The sequence below is a fragment of the Protopterus annectens genome, chromosome 1.part1 (genome assembly GCF_019279795.1).
Source record: "Protopterus annectens isolate FY-2018-M chromosome 1.part1, PAN1.0, whole genome shotgun sequence".
NCBI classification, from domain to species: Eukaryota; Metazoa; Chordata; order Ceratodontiformes; family Protopteridae; genus Protopterus; species Protopterus annectens.
The window spans coordinates 491,243,695-491,262,106 of NC_056726.1; positions in this window are offsets into that span (position 1 = coordinate 491,243,695).

The window sequence follows — 18,412 nt, forward strand, 5'->3', positions numbered from 1 at the left end:
CTAGTCCAGATAAAGACTTGCTTTATCCAGGGCTGCTTGTAAGCTTCTGAGCCCCCCAAGCCTTTTTGTGTTGGGGGGAAGCCTTCTAGCTTATCAGTGGGAGTGGTAAGCACTAGGTAGTCTAGCTACCACAAGAGTGGTTTCTGGCCCAGACATTGTAGTTTACTGGCCATTTGGGCAGTTTTTCCATCTCTTTCTACTTTCTGCTTTAAAAGTCCACATTTGCGCTTGTTTTCCACCTTTCCTGTAACTAGTCTAGTCCAGATACAGATTTGCTGTATCCAGGACTGTTTGTAAGCTTCTGAGCCCCCCAATCCTTTCTGTGTTGGAGGGAACCATTCTAGCTGATCAGTGGGAGTGGTAAGCACTAGGTAGCCTATCTACCACTAGATCCAGGTGCAGATTCTTAGTTTTAACACTTGAATTTGCTTATTCATGCTCAGCACTTGTTCAGAACTTGTTGTTAGCAGTAAATAAGCTACAAATTACTACAGCACTCAACCTTCCTCTTTACCTAGAGGAAAACAGTTTTTGTAGTTACTGTCCTCACTTGCTTAGAGAAAAACAGCTCTTATACTCACTTTCCTCACTTGTCTAGAGGAAAGTATTTTTTTATTCAGGCATGTCCAAGGGTCAGTTCCCAGTGTTCTCTCCTGTCTATCTGATAATTCTGGGCATCTTGAGGCAATGTAGAAATTGCCTCATGTACACGGACAACCCTGTCCTCCCACCACCCAACACCACAACCTGTGAGAGGTGCACTTATCTAGCCAAACTGGAGGTAAAGCTCTCTCCAAACAAGATTGAACTTGACAGTCAAGAGGAGGAGGTAAACACTTACACCACACAACATTTATCACATAGTCCCACTAAACCTACACTACCAAAATCCACACATAGAAACACAAAAACATTCGCTTTCAATAATAATCTGCTCAAGCAACAGAGACCTCCAAAGCAGAAATGCAAGTAACCTCCACCCTCCCAACACAACCCAAATGACACATAGCCCACAGACTCAGAGTGCCAATAAACCACAGCCCATAAAACAAGCCAACATATTCAACACACTGGTCACAGGTGACTCTATAGTCAGGCATAGTGATTTCCCTCTCACTAGGCTAAACAAGGAGAAGGTTACTGTCAGTTGCATGTCAGGTGCCAGGATTCGCCACATAACCCACGCACTCAGGTCCTTCCACAACAAGTACAAATATGACTCTGTCATTGTCCATGTTGGTGTGAACGACCTGAGATGTACCTCCCTGGACTACATGAAAAGAGACATGGAAGAGCTCTCTGATCTTGTAGCCCAGGAAGGTATGACCCTAGCCCTGAGCAGCATCCTGCCATCTACCAGAATGATACCGCAGTGCAAGGACAAAATGATTGACTTCAATAATTGACTAAGATTCTGGTGTCATTCTAAGGGGATCCGGTATATGTCTGCCTGGGACAACATAGTCGACAGACCACGATGCTTTGCCAGAGATGGCCTGCACCTGTCACTCCTGGGATTCTGGATACTGGCTAAGGCTCTTGCCAGCCCATATATATTGCCTTTTTTAGGCAAGGTTCAAATGACAAATTCACCACCATAACATGAACAGGCAAGCAAAAACTGAGTGCAATGTTACTCAATGCTAGAAGTCTAAATCTCAAAATGCACTCACTTGAAGCACTCCTTAAATTGGAGAACATTGATATCTGTGCAGTGACTGAGACCTGGTTCAAGGCTCGAGAGAGCACCCCTGCATTACCAGGCTATAACTCATACCACACATTTTGGCCATCTAACCTGGACCAGAACACCAAAGGTGGAGGTGTGTCCATATTCATTAAGGATATCCAGACGGCCAGGCTAGTTGTGCAGCATAAGCCATCTGAGGTTATCCAAGTGCAACTAACTCTGGGCAAAACTGCAATTTAAATTGTAGCTTGCTACAGATCCCCCACCATGCCCCAGGATTCCCTCTCCTCTTTTCTTGATATACTGGAAAATATTAGGGTTCAACCAAACACCCTAATAATGGGTGATTTCAACTACCCCACCATTAACTGGGAAAACTACTCATGTACCAACTTCTTTGCTCATTGCTTTCTGGAATTCATAAATTCCAATGCCCTGGATCAACTTATCCACACCCCCACCAGGGGCAACAATATCCTAGGCCTAGTCATTACCAACACGAGTGACCAGTGTTCTACACCTGAAATCAACTCCTTGTTGGTCAGATCCGACCATAAGCTAATCACCCTTGATATCCGCATCCCGCCCCCACCCACCATTAAGGAAACCATGGTAAAACATTTCTTCAAAGCCAACTTCATGCTTCTTAAGACAGAAATGGTGAGCTTCATGACACCCATGCAGATGGACAATACAGTTATGACTGCAGAATCCTACACAAAGGCACTCTATAAGCACTTACACGAGTGCATGGATCATGCTAGCCCAAACAGAACCAAGATGCTATCCTCCAAAAAAAGGAAGACAATCTGGTGGTCAAAACTCTACAACAGAAGGAAGAAACTGTTGCAAAAAAGAGTAAAATCTCATGAGTTGAGGATCTCCCTGGTCAGCCCCAGTAAGAAGCTGAGATCCCTTATAAGATTCTGCAAAGCTAGCTACAAAAACAAAATTGCCACTGATTCTAAGGACAACCACAAAGCATTCTATAGGTATGTCAAGAATCTCAATGGCAACACCCAGATCTTCTCTGAGTTACAGCACAACCACACAAAAATTACAGAACCAACTGATATTGCCAACATCCTGGCAGATAGGTTCATTACTAACTTTACCCCCCTCTCACCCACTAAAGGGCCCATGTCTATACAGGAAGAATAGAGAGTCCCTGTAATTACATCTATGCAGGTATAAGCTGCATTCTCTAAAACCAAAAACACAGCATCCATTGGACTGGACAGCATCCTAGGCTGTGTTTTACATGAACTTCAGAATGAACTGGCTCCCCACTTAAACACCATGTTCAATCATAGTCTCACATCAGGCTTTGTGCCCACTGAATTGTGCACAGCAACAGTTATCCCACTCCACAAAGGGAGAGCCACCACTGATCCTGGGAACTATCACCCTATTAGCCTGACAAGCCTGGTCTGCAAGGCCATGGAACTCATAAACAAAGAAATTGGTAACCTCCAAACTCTGGACCCCACCCAGTTTGGGTTTGTGAAAGGCAGATCATGGCTTCTGAATCTGATTGACTTCTTTGAGGCAGTCACTAAAGCCGTAGACAAGGGTAAGGTGGTTCACACAGCCTATCTTGACCTCGCCAAGGCTTTCAACACCATCCCCCATTCTGGAATTATAGCTAAACTCACTAAACTAGGTATAAGTCCCTACATCACAAGATGGGTTGCCAACTGGCTCACTGATAGAACCCACACTGTAAAAGTTGCAGACTCCAAATTTGACTTCAAACCAGTGACAAGTGGATTACTGCAGGGTTCATTCTTGGGATCTCTCCTGTTTGGTATCTACTTCTCTGACGTACAGGCTAACACAGAAGGCCTCTGGCTAATGAAGTTTGCAGATGACTGCAAACTAGGAGCCATAGTCGAGTCCCCAAATGATGTGGACATCCTACAGAAGGGCCTCACTGAGACAGATGCCTGGTGACAGAGGCATGGCCTCAAGCTCAATGCCAAAAAGTGCATTGTCATCCCCTTTGATAAAAACTCTGTACCCATGAACTACCACATAAATGGCAGTCTACTTAATGCCAAATGTGTGATAAGAGACCTTGAGACCCAGGTGGACAGTAGTCTCTCCTTTGATAATCACATCTCCACAGTAGTCAGGAAAACCTTCTATGTGGCACACGTCATCACAAAAGAGTTCTCATCCAGGAAAAAAAAAGGTCATTTTTCCCCTCTACTCGGCACTCATTAGATCCATTATAGAGTACAACGCCCCTTTTGGAATGTACCTCACAAGACATCTTCAGCAGCTGGAAAGGCCACAAAAGTACCTCACAATGAGGATTACTGGCCTCAAACAGATGCCTTACACTGACTGTCTCAAAAAACTCCAGCTTTACTCTAGCATATCGCCTACTCCGAGGAGATTTCTGCCTAACATATAAAGCTATGTTAAACCCAGAGCTGTTGGACATGCTACACCTAATGAAATCCCAATCCCTCCGAGCTGCATGCTCTAGGGACTTAAACCTTATCACCACAATAAACAGGACATGCTGGAGGGATAGATTCCTGTCCCAGAGATTTCCTATACTCTAGAACAAGCTACCTATCTATGTAAAGCAAAGTTCCTCATTAGCAATCTTCAAGAAAAATCTTGATGAGTGGATGGGAAATAGGAAATACACCGCAGGGATCAGTTCTGTGGCTCTGCTCAACAGGGGTACAGGAAATTAACTTTCTAGGGTGGCGTAAGCCAGGGAACCTTGTTGGCTAGGGTTACTTAGGCCCTTCGGCTGATAGCCTAGTACCTACATATGAACCTATGAAACAGCACAAGATAAAGGAAACACTGCTTGCAACTCAAAGACTTTAATGCACATGAACACAGGAATTAAAACATTAAGTGCTTTCGTCCCTTACAAATTTAAAATGGGACTTCATCAGTGTATGCTTGGAAAAAGTGACAGCATATGCCTTAAATAAATTTTGTAGCCAGTCATAGAACTAACACATGAAGAGTCAATGTAAAAGTAATTTCCTTAAAGTAACATGGAAAAAAAATGGAATACCTGTAGGACATACTGGTAAGACTGTACCACGGAGGGGTGTCAGATAGGCAGGGTGCCTACCCATGGAGGAGATCCAGAGAATGTAGTCGTATTTCAGAAAAGAACATTTTTTGCACCCCATTATTGGCTTTTAATTTGTTCCATGCTTCTATCCTGATTATACTATGCTTTAATTTATTTTGCCCGGTGCAGGGACTGTGTTTGTTTTTATGTAGGGAAAACAACACATCCTTTTAATGAGAAGATCCTGAAACATCTAGGGTATATACATAATAAGGACCCTACTAGTGCAATTTATAGGCATTTGCAGAGTAATGATGGACATAGTTTTGTTTTTCTAGCCCTAAATTGATTTAGCCAGATATAAGATGGGGTGATTTAAATAATAGGTTGGAAGTGGCAGAGAGTAAATGGATCATCAGGCTGCTTGCACATAGAATACCAAGCTTGAATGGCTGTGTGCCTTTAAAGCCTGCATTGAAGGCTCATAAATGTGTTTTTATTGCTTGTAATTGTTTTATTGGTTGTGTTATTTAAATGGGTTGTTTTTAGCAGTTATGTATGGTCTGAAGAAGTATAGAGTGTCTGTATGAAAGCGCTTACCACTGTTCATTAAATCAATGCTTTTTAGCTGTGTTTGGCTGCCTTATTTGTTTTTTATTGGACTTGGTTTTTGCTCTAAGCCAGTCTTTATCTTCTTGGTCTATCTAATTTTATTTATTTGTGGCTTTCTATGTTTTAAGAGTAATATTTAAAATCTGTCCCTATTTTGGGCCTTTGTCACCCCTTTATTTATATCTTTGTCTAGAGTTTTTATGGTAAGAGTTTGAGAGATATGATGACAGAAGCTTCTATTAATATACCACAATAAATATGTCTCAACATAAACATCTGGTTATTTCATGTATTGTCTGTATGGTTTCTATAGTCCTATTTCCACTAAAAATAGACAACAACATGTTGAAAATATTTAGACTGCAATTGGGAATAAATATTCATTCACTCCATGCTAGTTTAATACTAAACTTCTGTTCCATTATCAGCTATTTTACTGACTGAGAATGAGTTCATAATGGTTATGCATCCTCAGGAACATTGATGAACCAACATTCAATGGTTTTCTAAAAATAAACATGATAAATAAAAATGAAAAAATGCCAAGTAAATATGAAGAGCTCATGTTTTTAATAAAAGATTAAGATCAGGAAATCATAAACGTATCACTATTTGTAGATGTTATACAAACTTACACAAAACTTAAAACATATTAATATGGAGCAGAGTTGCTGTCTTAACATGTATTATTTTTTAGTCTACTGCAGAGCTGGATCATGGTAAAATGGGGCCCAAGGCAGGGTAATGGATCAGCATCCCTCCAGCAGCTAGTCCAGTGTCCCATTACTTGGCTATCTCTCCCAGGTTACCATACACACTGTTCAAAACTGCCTTGGTCCATATAATTTTCTTCTTTAAATCCACATCCCTGTAATCATTGTAAAAAATAATTTAAAACCTTTATTTCAAATATTATAGCACAAACACTGATGACCATTTGTTAAATAAAATAAAACAAAACAACAATTGTGCATTGAAAACAGACTTAGCATGAGCAACAGTAAACTTTTCTTCCCTTGAAACTCACATTCATTGAAGATGCATTGAAACTCATTTTCATTCAAAATGCATCTGGTGAGTGGTGGATTAAATGTATCTTGGTCCCTTGGCTGTTTTCAAATCATGGGCCCCCTGCATATATTTTACGAACTATGCAAAAATGTATGTCCTTTGATTCATCTTCCTGATTGTTTTAAAACATATTTCATGTTTAATAGATCAATATTTGTTAGAGTACATTTTAAGTTTGTAGTTTTGAACATTTTTTCCAGTAAGTGAAATAAAATATATTAATCATTAAAGTCAAAAATTGCCATCCAATCATAAAAGACCACTTAAAATGCTGTCACCGTAATCCCCCAATATCTGTACTGAACAATTATGGCTACCAAACTGACTATATACACATCACATGTCTGACTGTGATAAAAATGGTCACAGTAAAGTATTCCAATTTGATTTATACAAATGCACACTGGTCATACAAAGACAAACTAATGCCTTTTTAACTATCAGCTCAAAGAGCTCAGTCATTTTTATATACGTACATTTGTCAAACCCAACAATTGTAGCTATTTATTTATTATTTATATTTGTTTACCAGGGTAGTGCATTGAGTTCAATGGACCATTTTAAGGCACAGCCTAGATGAATATGATCACGTAAGAAATGAAAAAAAACATATTTAGTGATACAAGGATATGCTAAAAAATAAATATGTATACATATTTGCAAAAATACGCTACAACGTTTAGTTCAAGAGGCAGCTGACAATGTCAAAACATGGATGGAAAAATGGAATTATTCTTACCACAGTCTTATGGATAAGTTGTAGACTTGATGGCAGCATATCATGCATGTTTTTGAATATTAATGGGGGGGGGTCGTTGTATAATTGTGCATAACGTGTCATTGTACTAATGGTCTATTGATGAATGCTTTTATATGTATTGCTTACTCATTCAAGCTTAGCAATTAGCTAGTCCTGTCATTCCTTGATGATGTAACCTTTGACATCATACTCCTCTTTCTTGTTGTTATCAATGCAATCAATGTTTACATTTATTTAATTACATTTTCCAAAATTTGTCATTCTAATGTATATCTTTTTTAAATCAAGCAAATAAGGCTCTTTGTAATATATTGACAATTAAATGAGTAGGGTCACATTAAAACTTTGACAGGTTCTTTTAGCAAGTGTCATCCTTTTCTTACTGCTGCTGAATTTAGCAGTCACTGCAATGCTAACACTGTTCTTATACAATATAACAAAACTAATAAAATATACAGAAACAGCAATTATGAAAAAGAAATAGCCACTGACAGTATAGCAAAGAAAGGTAGTCAGAAGGCATTTTCCTAAGTTGAGTGACTACTATGCCAAATTATGAATCAATTTGGCAAGTCAAACTCCCAGTTCATGGAACACAGGAGGAATCATGAGTTGAAATGCATGCATATCAGTTGTATTATTTGAATATCTCATTATGACCTTCAGTTATGAAAAAATGTAATTAAATCACAACTAAACAAGAACACTATAATGAATTGATGGAAAACAAAAATGCTTTATTGACTAGTACCTTGAGGTGTAAAACTCTTCAAAGCTCATATAAAGTACAAAAGTTTGAGAACATTTAGATAATCCAAGTAACTTCTCAGCATTAAAAGTAAACCTACAGAAAAGCTCAGAAGGGTATATAATTACTTAACCACTTAGGAGCCATTGTATCAAATTGTAATATAAATGTTGTTTTCATTTTATCTACTAATTTATCACCATGATATTTCATGAAATGTTCAGCAATGGAATTATTCAGATTTTAATTTTTACAAACATTAAGATGCTCTAAAATTCTAACTTTAACCATAATTATTGTCTTACCAATATATATAAAAAAAAACTTACATGAAAATGTAATATCACATACCACCATGGTAGAACAACAAGTAAAATTATGTTTAATAGTAATATTGTTCCTCAGAAAACACTACTCTATTCTTTTGGAAACATACTTAGAAATTTTACAGTGTAAGCAAGAATAATGTCTTATTACTTTTATTTTGTACAGTTTGTTTAAAAGATCACATTCTATAGACAGTGTAAAATATTTACCACTTTAGTAATTTCCATTGAAAAATATTTTTTACAAATGTTATTCTCAACTAAACTGTACTTAGTTAAATATACAAGGTGGACTCCTCATATCAAAACTACCCACTCTTTCAAATATGTCCAGCAACAGCATAGTAAAGAATGCATCCCTGGCATCATGATATGTGTCATTCATCAAGCATAGGCATTGCAGCACAGAGATCACACACACACGCACACACACACACACACACACACACACACACACACACACACACACACACACACACACACACACGTGCATGCCTATATATATATATATATATACATATACACACACACACACACACACACACACACACACACACACACACACACTTGTAAATGATAGTACTAGAACCAGTATCCATGTTTACAAAGTATCAAAAAATTTTATGACCGAAGTCTTGCTTCAAGTGTTATTTTTAGTGGAAGGCCCACCCTTGCTGTTCCATCTACTTATGTCTGCTTGTCTTCAAAATCTTAACCCTAGATTGTCAAAGGAAAAAACTTTAAAGACCAATTCACGTTAGGTTCAAGCAAGGCACCCTTTATTACTTGCAGCAAGGAGACAAAGCATGTAGGCACAGGATTTGTGTGAATCATTGCTGATTAGTATGTTATTCTTATACAGTTCTCTTCCTGTCTCACAGAAAATGTTACCATTCTATTGCTAACGTAGTTAGACACAGCTTTCTGTATGTTCTACAGAAAATGTTGCTAGACTTATTGCTGACCAAGCTAAATTATCTGCTGTTCTGCAACACATTTTGAGAAAAACAACCTGGCCTTGGGCTTACTTCAGTCCATTTCAACTTTTCAATTCTTCTATTGTACTGTTCTAATACACGTGTTACATTTTGTCTAGATTCACGGTATATTTCTAGCTTTAGTACAAGTAATGCTGACTACGGTTTAAACCTTCAAGCTTCTATTGTTTTCTTTATCAATAGCTTCTAGCAGCTACATGTTTTCTCATAGCATAAGCAGCAATGAATATTCCTTTGTTAAGTTTCATGGCATTAGCAGAAATGAAATGCTTCTTGTTATTTTCATGACATTAGCAGAAATAAAATGCTTCTTGTTAAGTTTCTAATAGCTGTGCAGATTCATGCAGTGTGAACAGAATAAATGTATGAACCCTTTTAAATCTCGAATGTACTAAGCATGCATATTATTATTACATATTTTTCTAACATTTCCCCCCTTTTAATACTTTTATTCTACTTTCAAGATAAGCATAAACAGTTTTTTTCTTCCCCTAACCTCTTCCTACTCAGGATTTGCAGTTAAGAGAGTCATTCAGTTTAAACTTATGAAAGCATTTTCAATTTTTCAGCAATTCTTCAAGTTCAGCATCTTGGTATAAGGTTTCTGAAACTGACATGTCTATAAAGTCTTTAATCAGTCTTTTCATGCAGGGGATGCAGCAGCATGCACATACCACCAGTAGGATCATTCCTACACAGATGGCAATCAGGATGTTCATCAGGATACTGCCCCACCCCCCCTAACAATCTCTGGAAAAAGTCCGTCAATGGATTTGGTCCTTTTTTGGTATGGCTGACACCTGCTGAATTCCCTCAAGATGATTGCCTATCTCGTGTTTGTGGTCAGGAATATGCGAACAGCACTCCTCCTGGATTAACACACACATACCTCCTCTCCTCGCTAGGGTGAAGTCAAGAACCATGCGGTTTTGAAGCACTACTGTTCTCATGGCAGTCAGTTCATCAGTCACCAATTCTAGCGTGGAAAAGGTTGCATTGTTCATTATTTCGAGAAGTTTAGACAATTTTCTCAGTTCCCAGATTGATTTAGTTGCTCCATATGCTGGCAGTACACCTGCCCAGGAGATGATGGTATCACTCAAGTCCATATGTGACAGTCCATTTTTCCCCAAGCCCACAGCATGATGGTTTTTCCAGCCTGCATTGATTTGCCCCACTGGATTGACAGGCTTCTTGAGTTCTCGTCGAACATTCCGAATTTTCCCTTGAGGTAAAACTGCTGTATGTCATATGGCCGGAACCAGGTACCCCAAATAACAACTGCCGGACCAATTCTCAGGTAACCACTTATATGCTTTCCTACCACATACAAAGTAACAGTCTTCTACTTTGGTAGTAACTTTACTATGTCCTGGCTCTGGATGAAACATTTTTTTGTCTATCATAGACAGTTGTCTATAAAGGTCAGCATTATGTTTTACTTCATCAGTTGTCCTATGCATCAGTTCAACAAATGAATCATAGCTCGTGTTGCAATAGAATCCTGTGTTATCAGTTTTATTGTAGCATCTATAGGGAACAGTCATATTGCAATTGCTCCAACCCACCCGAACTGTATCATTTTTGTAAAAACACACAGTCCCCTTCTGTCAAACAGACAAGTGCAATGCTACTTTATCTTGTGATGTGACATCTGATGTACCATAGACTAAGTTTTCCCAGGTCTTATTGGCTCCTAGGGGGACTGAAGTTAGCAATAACCCCCCGTATGCTGTTGGCAAAGCTGTGCAAATACAGCAATATGAAACATTGAAGGTCTCAGCATACACATATTTGATTGCCTGGTAAGTGTTGAAGTTTGGGTGCCACTCTGCACGCTTGTTTAGTCCAGTTTGTGTGGCTGAGAAAAGGAATGGCCGCAACAAAAAGATTATTGTCACTTGTACAGTCAACAGGATGGTTATGCAGTACTTCTGAGGAAACGGTTGTTCTTCATTCCTGTTTTCTCTGACTCTTCCGAATAGGTGCATTTGGATCTTACTGGATTCTGTCATCTTTATTTCAGACATGTGTTCTTACTCTCTGCCCTCATAGGACCTTCAGCACTGATGGTTTCTTCACTGGGGTTGAGACGGATCAGTCCTATTGATCTGACCCCCCTTTGTAGCCAGACTTTGTGCTGAGGGCCCCAATGGAAAGGGAAGATTTTTGTCTAGTTCAAAGTTCTTAGCTAGGTTGCAGTGCATCAGGTGGATCCACAAAGCTCGCTCTGCTATCTTGACTGCAGTGGGTATCGAAAGAAGCACCTGGTAGGGACCTTCCCACCTTGGTGACAACCAATTCTTCTTCTTCTTTATAACTTTTATCCACACCCAGTCTCCGGGTGTCACTGCCATTTCTGATGTCTCGGTTTGTTTTCTATCTGAAACAGAATTTAACTTCAACAGATGTTTAGAATTCATTAGCTTCCTCATATATTCAGCTAGTGTGAAATCAGCTTCCTGGTCTGATGACATGAGAAGTTTCCACTGGGGTGTATAATAAGCCCTTCCAAATAACTTTTCAAAAGGAGTCAATCCTTTTGCTTTAGAGACAGTTCTCATGCTCAACAGTGCCAGGGGTAAACAGTATAACCAGTTTTTCCCTGTCTCAGCTATCAATTTTCTCAATTTGTTTTTTAATATACTATTATTCCTTTCAACTAGCCCTGCAGACTGTGGATGGTATGCACAATGATTTTTTAAAGAAATACCAAAATGCTTAATCAACTGCTGTATGGTTTGATTTACAAAGTGTGTACCATTGTCACTATAGATCCTTTCTGGAATGCCAAATCTAGGAATGATTTCCTTGACAAGTACTTTTGCCACTGTGGCTGCATCTGGATTTTTGGTTGGAAAGGCTTCCACCCACTTGGAAAACATATCTACAATGACAGGACAATACTTCTTATTTTCACATTTGTTCAATTCTATGAAATCCATACAGATAGTGTGAAACAGATATGGTGGTGTAGGGAAACTCCCTTGCCTGGGCTTTATCGCCCCCTGTGCATGATGTTTGTTACAAATCTGACATGTCAAACAAAATTTTTTAGAGTAGTTTGTAAATCCGTACGTTGTGAACACCTGGTTCATCAGCTGTACCATCCCCCCTGTTGAGACATGGCACTGCCCATGGCTCAACAAAGCTGCATATCTAAACAAATTAGATGGTAGTATTGGTTTCCCTTCTCTAGAGATGTACAGCCCCTTTTCGAGAATTGCTCCTTGTTTTATCCATCGTTGTTTTTGAGCTTGCGTAGTGAGTGTCTGCATTGTTTTTAATATTTCTAAGTCTAAAATTTCAGAGGGTTGTAATTCCTCATTTAAAAGAAATACTTCTGTGGCTGCTTGTTTTGCAGCTGTATCAGCTTTCGCATTACCTTTTGAAATCCTATCTTGCTACTTAGTGTGAGCTGTGCATTTACAAATGGCTACTTTCTGAGGTAACAGAATAGATTCTAAAAGATCTAAAATAAACTGTGCATGATTGATAGGTTTGCCAGTAGATGTTATCATTCCCCTGTTTTTAAACTGTTGCGCAAAAACATGTACAGTAGAAAAAGCGTACTGGCTGTCAGTAAAAATGTTTACGCATTTACCCTTTGCTAAGGTACATGCCCATGTCAGGGTGATCAATTCTGCTGCCTGTGCAGATAAGTTGTGTGGTAAAGGTTTTGCTTCTATAATTTCAGTATCAGAAACTACTGCATATCCTACTAGGTTCTATCCTGCAGGACCCCTTTTGCACGAGCCATACACGTAGTATGTCAGCTCGGCATCATCCAACGGGACATCTGTGAGATCTTTTCTAGGTAGTGTCTTTTGCTCGATTACCTGCAGGCAGTGGTGTGGTGTGCCGTCTGCAGGGGTCGGGAGCAAAGTAGAAGGGTTTAAAGTCGTGCATCATTCAATTGTCATGTGAGGTTGGCTCAACAATATAGTCATGCAAGAAAGATGCCTAACAGGGGAAAGATATGCCACCTTTTCTTGTAGTAAAATAATCGCGACTGCATGAGGTACTCTGAAAGTGAGAGGGTGGAATAAGACTACTGAGGCTTAAGCCTGTACTGCCGTTGCAGCTGCAACTACTGCTTGTACACAGTGGGGTAAGGATCATGCCACTGGGTCTAGTTGTGATGAATAGTAAGCAATGGGGCGTTCCTTATTCCCCATGCTGTTGTGTTAATACTGATGTCATGTAACCCTGCTAACAATCTACAGTTTGGAAAAAACGTTTATGATAGTTCGGAAATCCCAGAACTAATGAGGATGCTATTAAAATTTGTGGCAAGAAAGCGACACAGGTAGCTCGAAGTAATCCCTTTATTGAATACAGATAACACAATTCCCACAGTTCAGAACAAGCGCTTTCACTCGGTACAGTACCGAGCTTTATCAAGTTACTCAAGTAACCAAATGGTTCAGGTTATATACTTCAAATAAAACCACGTGTTTAAATCAATTAACTATCCTATTAAGTTCATTTCATCTAGTGTACATTTAAAACTCAACAAAAAAATTTTTTTAAATCATCTGATGTGTACTAACATCATACGAAAAAAACGTTGATAACATTCATTGAAATGTATGTTAGAAATTGTGCAAAAAAGTAAAAACAGAGTATGTAACAAATAGATAGTGTAGAATGAAAATTTAAATAAACCTAGAACCATTTTTCAACGCTAGGTCTGAATCAATAAAATCCATAAGAGAATATACATGTTGATATGTTAATAAATTAATTAATTAAAAACACTACCAAACCAAATAACCTTACAATTAAAAAATGTGCAGGTGTATTAATACCTATAATAAAATGTTGAATGCTACTTCACAAATATAAAAAAATAGTAATAATTAATAAAAGTTTCAATATAAATAAGTGGTTTGTTTTCCTAATTTATATAAATATAAGTAAATAAATCATAAGGGTCCCATGTAATCTCAGACCCAACAAAAGTAAGTAACAAAGTAATGATTAAACATGAACCATGCTAACCCAAGAATCTTGTGTTCCAACAAAACTAACCTTCCATAATAGTGATAAACCAAGGGTAGAAAATGTGCAAGCGAATAAGTCAAATACTTACACTTAAATAGAAATAATCTCACATCCAGTGGATATATAAAAGTGGTTTAAAAATAAACACTATAGTCGGGCCATCCTAAGTTTAAGGACACTACTGATGTTAATGTTTTTGTTAAGACCCGGTGATCTACCAGCATCTAGTCTCAATTGCCACAATAAGTCACGATATTCTAGTGTCGTTTCCCAATCACCACCCCGAGCATCTGGCGTTACCTGTTCTAACACCATAAATTTAATTTGCATGTTAGGACAAAGTAGGAATGTTTAAAAAAAGCATTGGATTCTTTAGCTTTTGAGAGGTCGTTGAAGTGTTCGTAGATCCTTTTTCTGAGGGGTCTTTCAGTCTTTCCTATATAGAAACTTGCACATACTGTGCATAACCCGAGGTAAACAACTCCCTTAGATGAACAATTAAAATGACAACTGGCCTGAAAAAGATAATTTCTGGATGGAATAAATAAGGTTGAATCGTTGTAAATAGCAGAACATTGTTTACAGGCCCCACATTTAAATGTGCCCAGTTTGTGATTGTCAAGTCTAGATTTAACCAAAGCTTTCTTTTCAAACAATTGCTTCAGATTCACATCCCTTTTTCTTACAAAGCTTGGATGTGGGTCAACAAAATTGCTCAATTCATCATGTAAAGTAAGTAAGGGCCAATGCTTCCTTATCACATTCTCAATCTCAAGAGAACCCATAGAATAAGTATATATAAAATTGTTATGCGATCTTGAATCGGGTTCTGATTCATGTTCAGGGGTCTGGGGAGATCCTTTACCCAGTAAAGGTGGGTATTTGACATCTCTGTTGAGTGTCACTTCCTCAGCCAAAGCAGTTACTAATGAAAGTGGATAACCTCTGTCTAAAAATAATTTCTTCAAAATTCTCATTTCTTCTGTATAATCTCCAACAGAACTACACATTCTAGACGCCCTGATAAACTGACCTTTCATAATTCCCTTCTTCTGAAAGAAAGGGTGACCACTTTCAAAGTGGAGGTAAGAATTGGAAAAAGTTGGTTTCTGTAAAGTTTAGACTGAAAAGAATTGTTGGAAGTGTCAAAGTCACATCAAGGTAGTGTAATTCATTAGAACTGATGTTATGTGTGAAAGATAAGAAGGAAGTGGTAAAATTTAAATATTTAAAAAACTCATGAAACTGTTCAAGCGAACCATTCCACAAAATGCAGATATCATCTAAATATCTCTTATAATGGGTGATGAATGTAACCCATTCAGTAGAAAAAATGTATTTTTGTTCCCATCTATGTAGAACTAAATTAGCATAGAGTGAAGCACATGAAGCACCCATGGCAACTCCCTTCTTTTGTTTGTAAAACTCATCATTAAAATAAAATTATTTTCTAGTACAATTTCCATGAGTTCCGTTACTAAATTAGTAACCTTACTCTCCGGGTGGGCCTCAGAACTCAATACTTCATTAAACCAATCTACTCCAATATTGTGAGGAATGCTAGGGAATAGCTCTACTATGTCTATTGTAATCATGAAGCCCTATGCTGACCGTCTTAAAAAACTCCAGCTATACTCTGTCACATATCGTCTACTCAGAGGCGATCTCTGCTTAACATACAAGGCCATGTCAAACCCAGAGCTGTTGGACATGCTACACTTAAAGAAATCCCAATCCCTCAGAGCTACACGCTCCAGGCATCTAAACCTTGTCATCACAATAAACAAAACACGTTGGAGGGATAGGTTCCTGACCCAGAGACTCCCCAGACTCTGGAATAGATTGTCCATACATGTCAAGCAGAGTGCCTCTTTGGACCTCTTCAAGAGGAACCTTGACAATTGGATGGGAGAAAGGAAATTCACCCCAGGGATCACGTCAGTCACCCTGCTAGACAGGGGTCCAGGAAAGTAAATAATGTGGGAAGAAATAGCCAGGGAATTGTTATGGCTAGGCTTGTATAGGCCCTAGGGCTGATAGCCTAGTACCAACCTATGAACCTATGAACCTATGAGTAGATTAACTTCGTAAAATTCAGGCTTAATACTTCTAAGAAAATCCCAGGAATCCTTGCAAATCCTAGTTAGAGAGGAAAGAAAATTCTTCGCAATGAAATCAATAAACTTACCAAGTGGTTCAGTGACACTGCCAGCACCGGGCACAATGGGTCTAAATTTTAGGGGATGGACCCTTTTATGGGTTTTTGGAATTCCAAAAATGACAGGAATTCTAGGTTTAACTACATGCAAGTAGTTAAATAATTTCTCATTGATCACACCCTGCAATAGGTGGTCAGTAACTAAAAAATTAATTTTGGATGTAGCAAGATTGACCTCATTTCTTGAAACTACTTCGTATTGCATCCAAGCTTTGTAAGAAAAAGGGATGTGAATCTGAAGCAATTGTTTGAAAAGAAAGCTTTGGTTAAATCTAGACTTGACAATCACAAACCGGGCATATTTAAATGTGGGCCTGTAAACAATGTTCTGCTATTTACAACGATTTGACCTTATTTATTCCATCCAGAAACTATCTTTTTAAGGCCAGTTGTCATTTTAATTTTTCATCTAAGGGAGTTGTTTACCTCGGGTTATGCACAGTATGTGCAAGTTTCTATATAGGAAAGACTGAAAGACCCCTCAGAAAAAGGATCTACGAACACTTCTATGACCTCTCAAAAGCTAAAGAATCCAATGCTTTTTTTAAACATTCCTTACTTTGTCCTAACATGCAAATTAAATTTATGGTGTTAGAACAGGTAACTCCAGATACTCGGGGTGGTGATTGGGAAACGACACTAGAATATCGTGAGTTATTGTGGCAATTGAGACTAGATGCTGGTAGATCACCGGGTCTTAACGAAAACATTAGCATCAGTAGTGTCCTTAAACTTAGGATGACCCGACTATAGTGTTTATTTTTAAACCACTTTTATATATCCAATGGATGTAAGACTATTTCTATTTAAGTGTAGGTATTTGACTTATTCGCTTGCACATTTTCTACCCTTGGTTTATCACTATTATGGAAGGTTAGTTTTGTTGGAACACAAGATTCTTTGGTTAGCATGATTCATGTTTAATCATTACTTTGTTACTTGCTTTTGTTGGGTCTGAGATTACATGGGACCCTTATGATTTATTTACTTATATTTATATAAATTAGGAAAACAAACCACTTATTTATATTGAAGCTTTTATTAATTATTACTATTTTTATATTTGTGAAGTAGCATTCAGCATTTTATTATAGGTATTAATACACCTGCACATTTTTTAATTGTAAGGTTATTTGGTTTGGTAGTGTTTTTTAATTAATTAATTTATTAACATATCAACATGTATATTCTCTTATGGATTTTATTGATTCAGACCTAGCGTTGAAAAATGGTTCTAGGTTTATTTAAATTTTCATTCTACACTATCTATTTGTTACATACTTTTTTACTTTTTTGCACAATTTCTAACATACATTTCAATGAATGTTATCAACGTTTTTTTGTATGATGTTAGTACACATCAGATGATTTAAAAAATTTTTTTTGTTGAGTTTTAAATGTACACTAGATGAAATGAACTTAATAGGATAGTTAATTGATTTAAACACGTGTTTTTATTTGAAGTATATAACCTGAACCATTTGGTTACTTGAGTAACTTGATAAAGCTCGATACTATACCGAGCGAAAGCGCTTGTTCTGAACTGTGGGAATTGTGTTATCTGTATTCAATAAAGGGATTACTTCGAGCTACCTGTGTCGCTTTCTCGCCACAAATTTTGCTTCTTGGTTTTCTGTTTGGTTTTTGTTTCCTGTTTCGATTCTTTGGTCAAGTCTCATGGCTGAGGGAGCTGACACAATGGATTTTGTGGACACTCCTCAAGTTTTGAGGAATCCTAGTGATGAAGGTCCGATCATGCGAACAGAATTCAACCAAGTGTTGGTTATGCTTGCACAGCTTACTGACTCTCTTAATGCTTTGAAAGCTGACATGCTTCCATCGTTGCCTGGCAACCAGTTACAAGTACTGGAGCAGAAGAAAAAGAGTTCCCCTAATGTTACAGTAGGAAGAATACCAGCTTTACCATTGGACC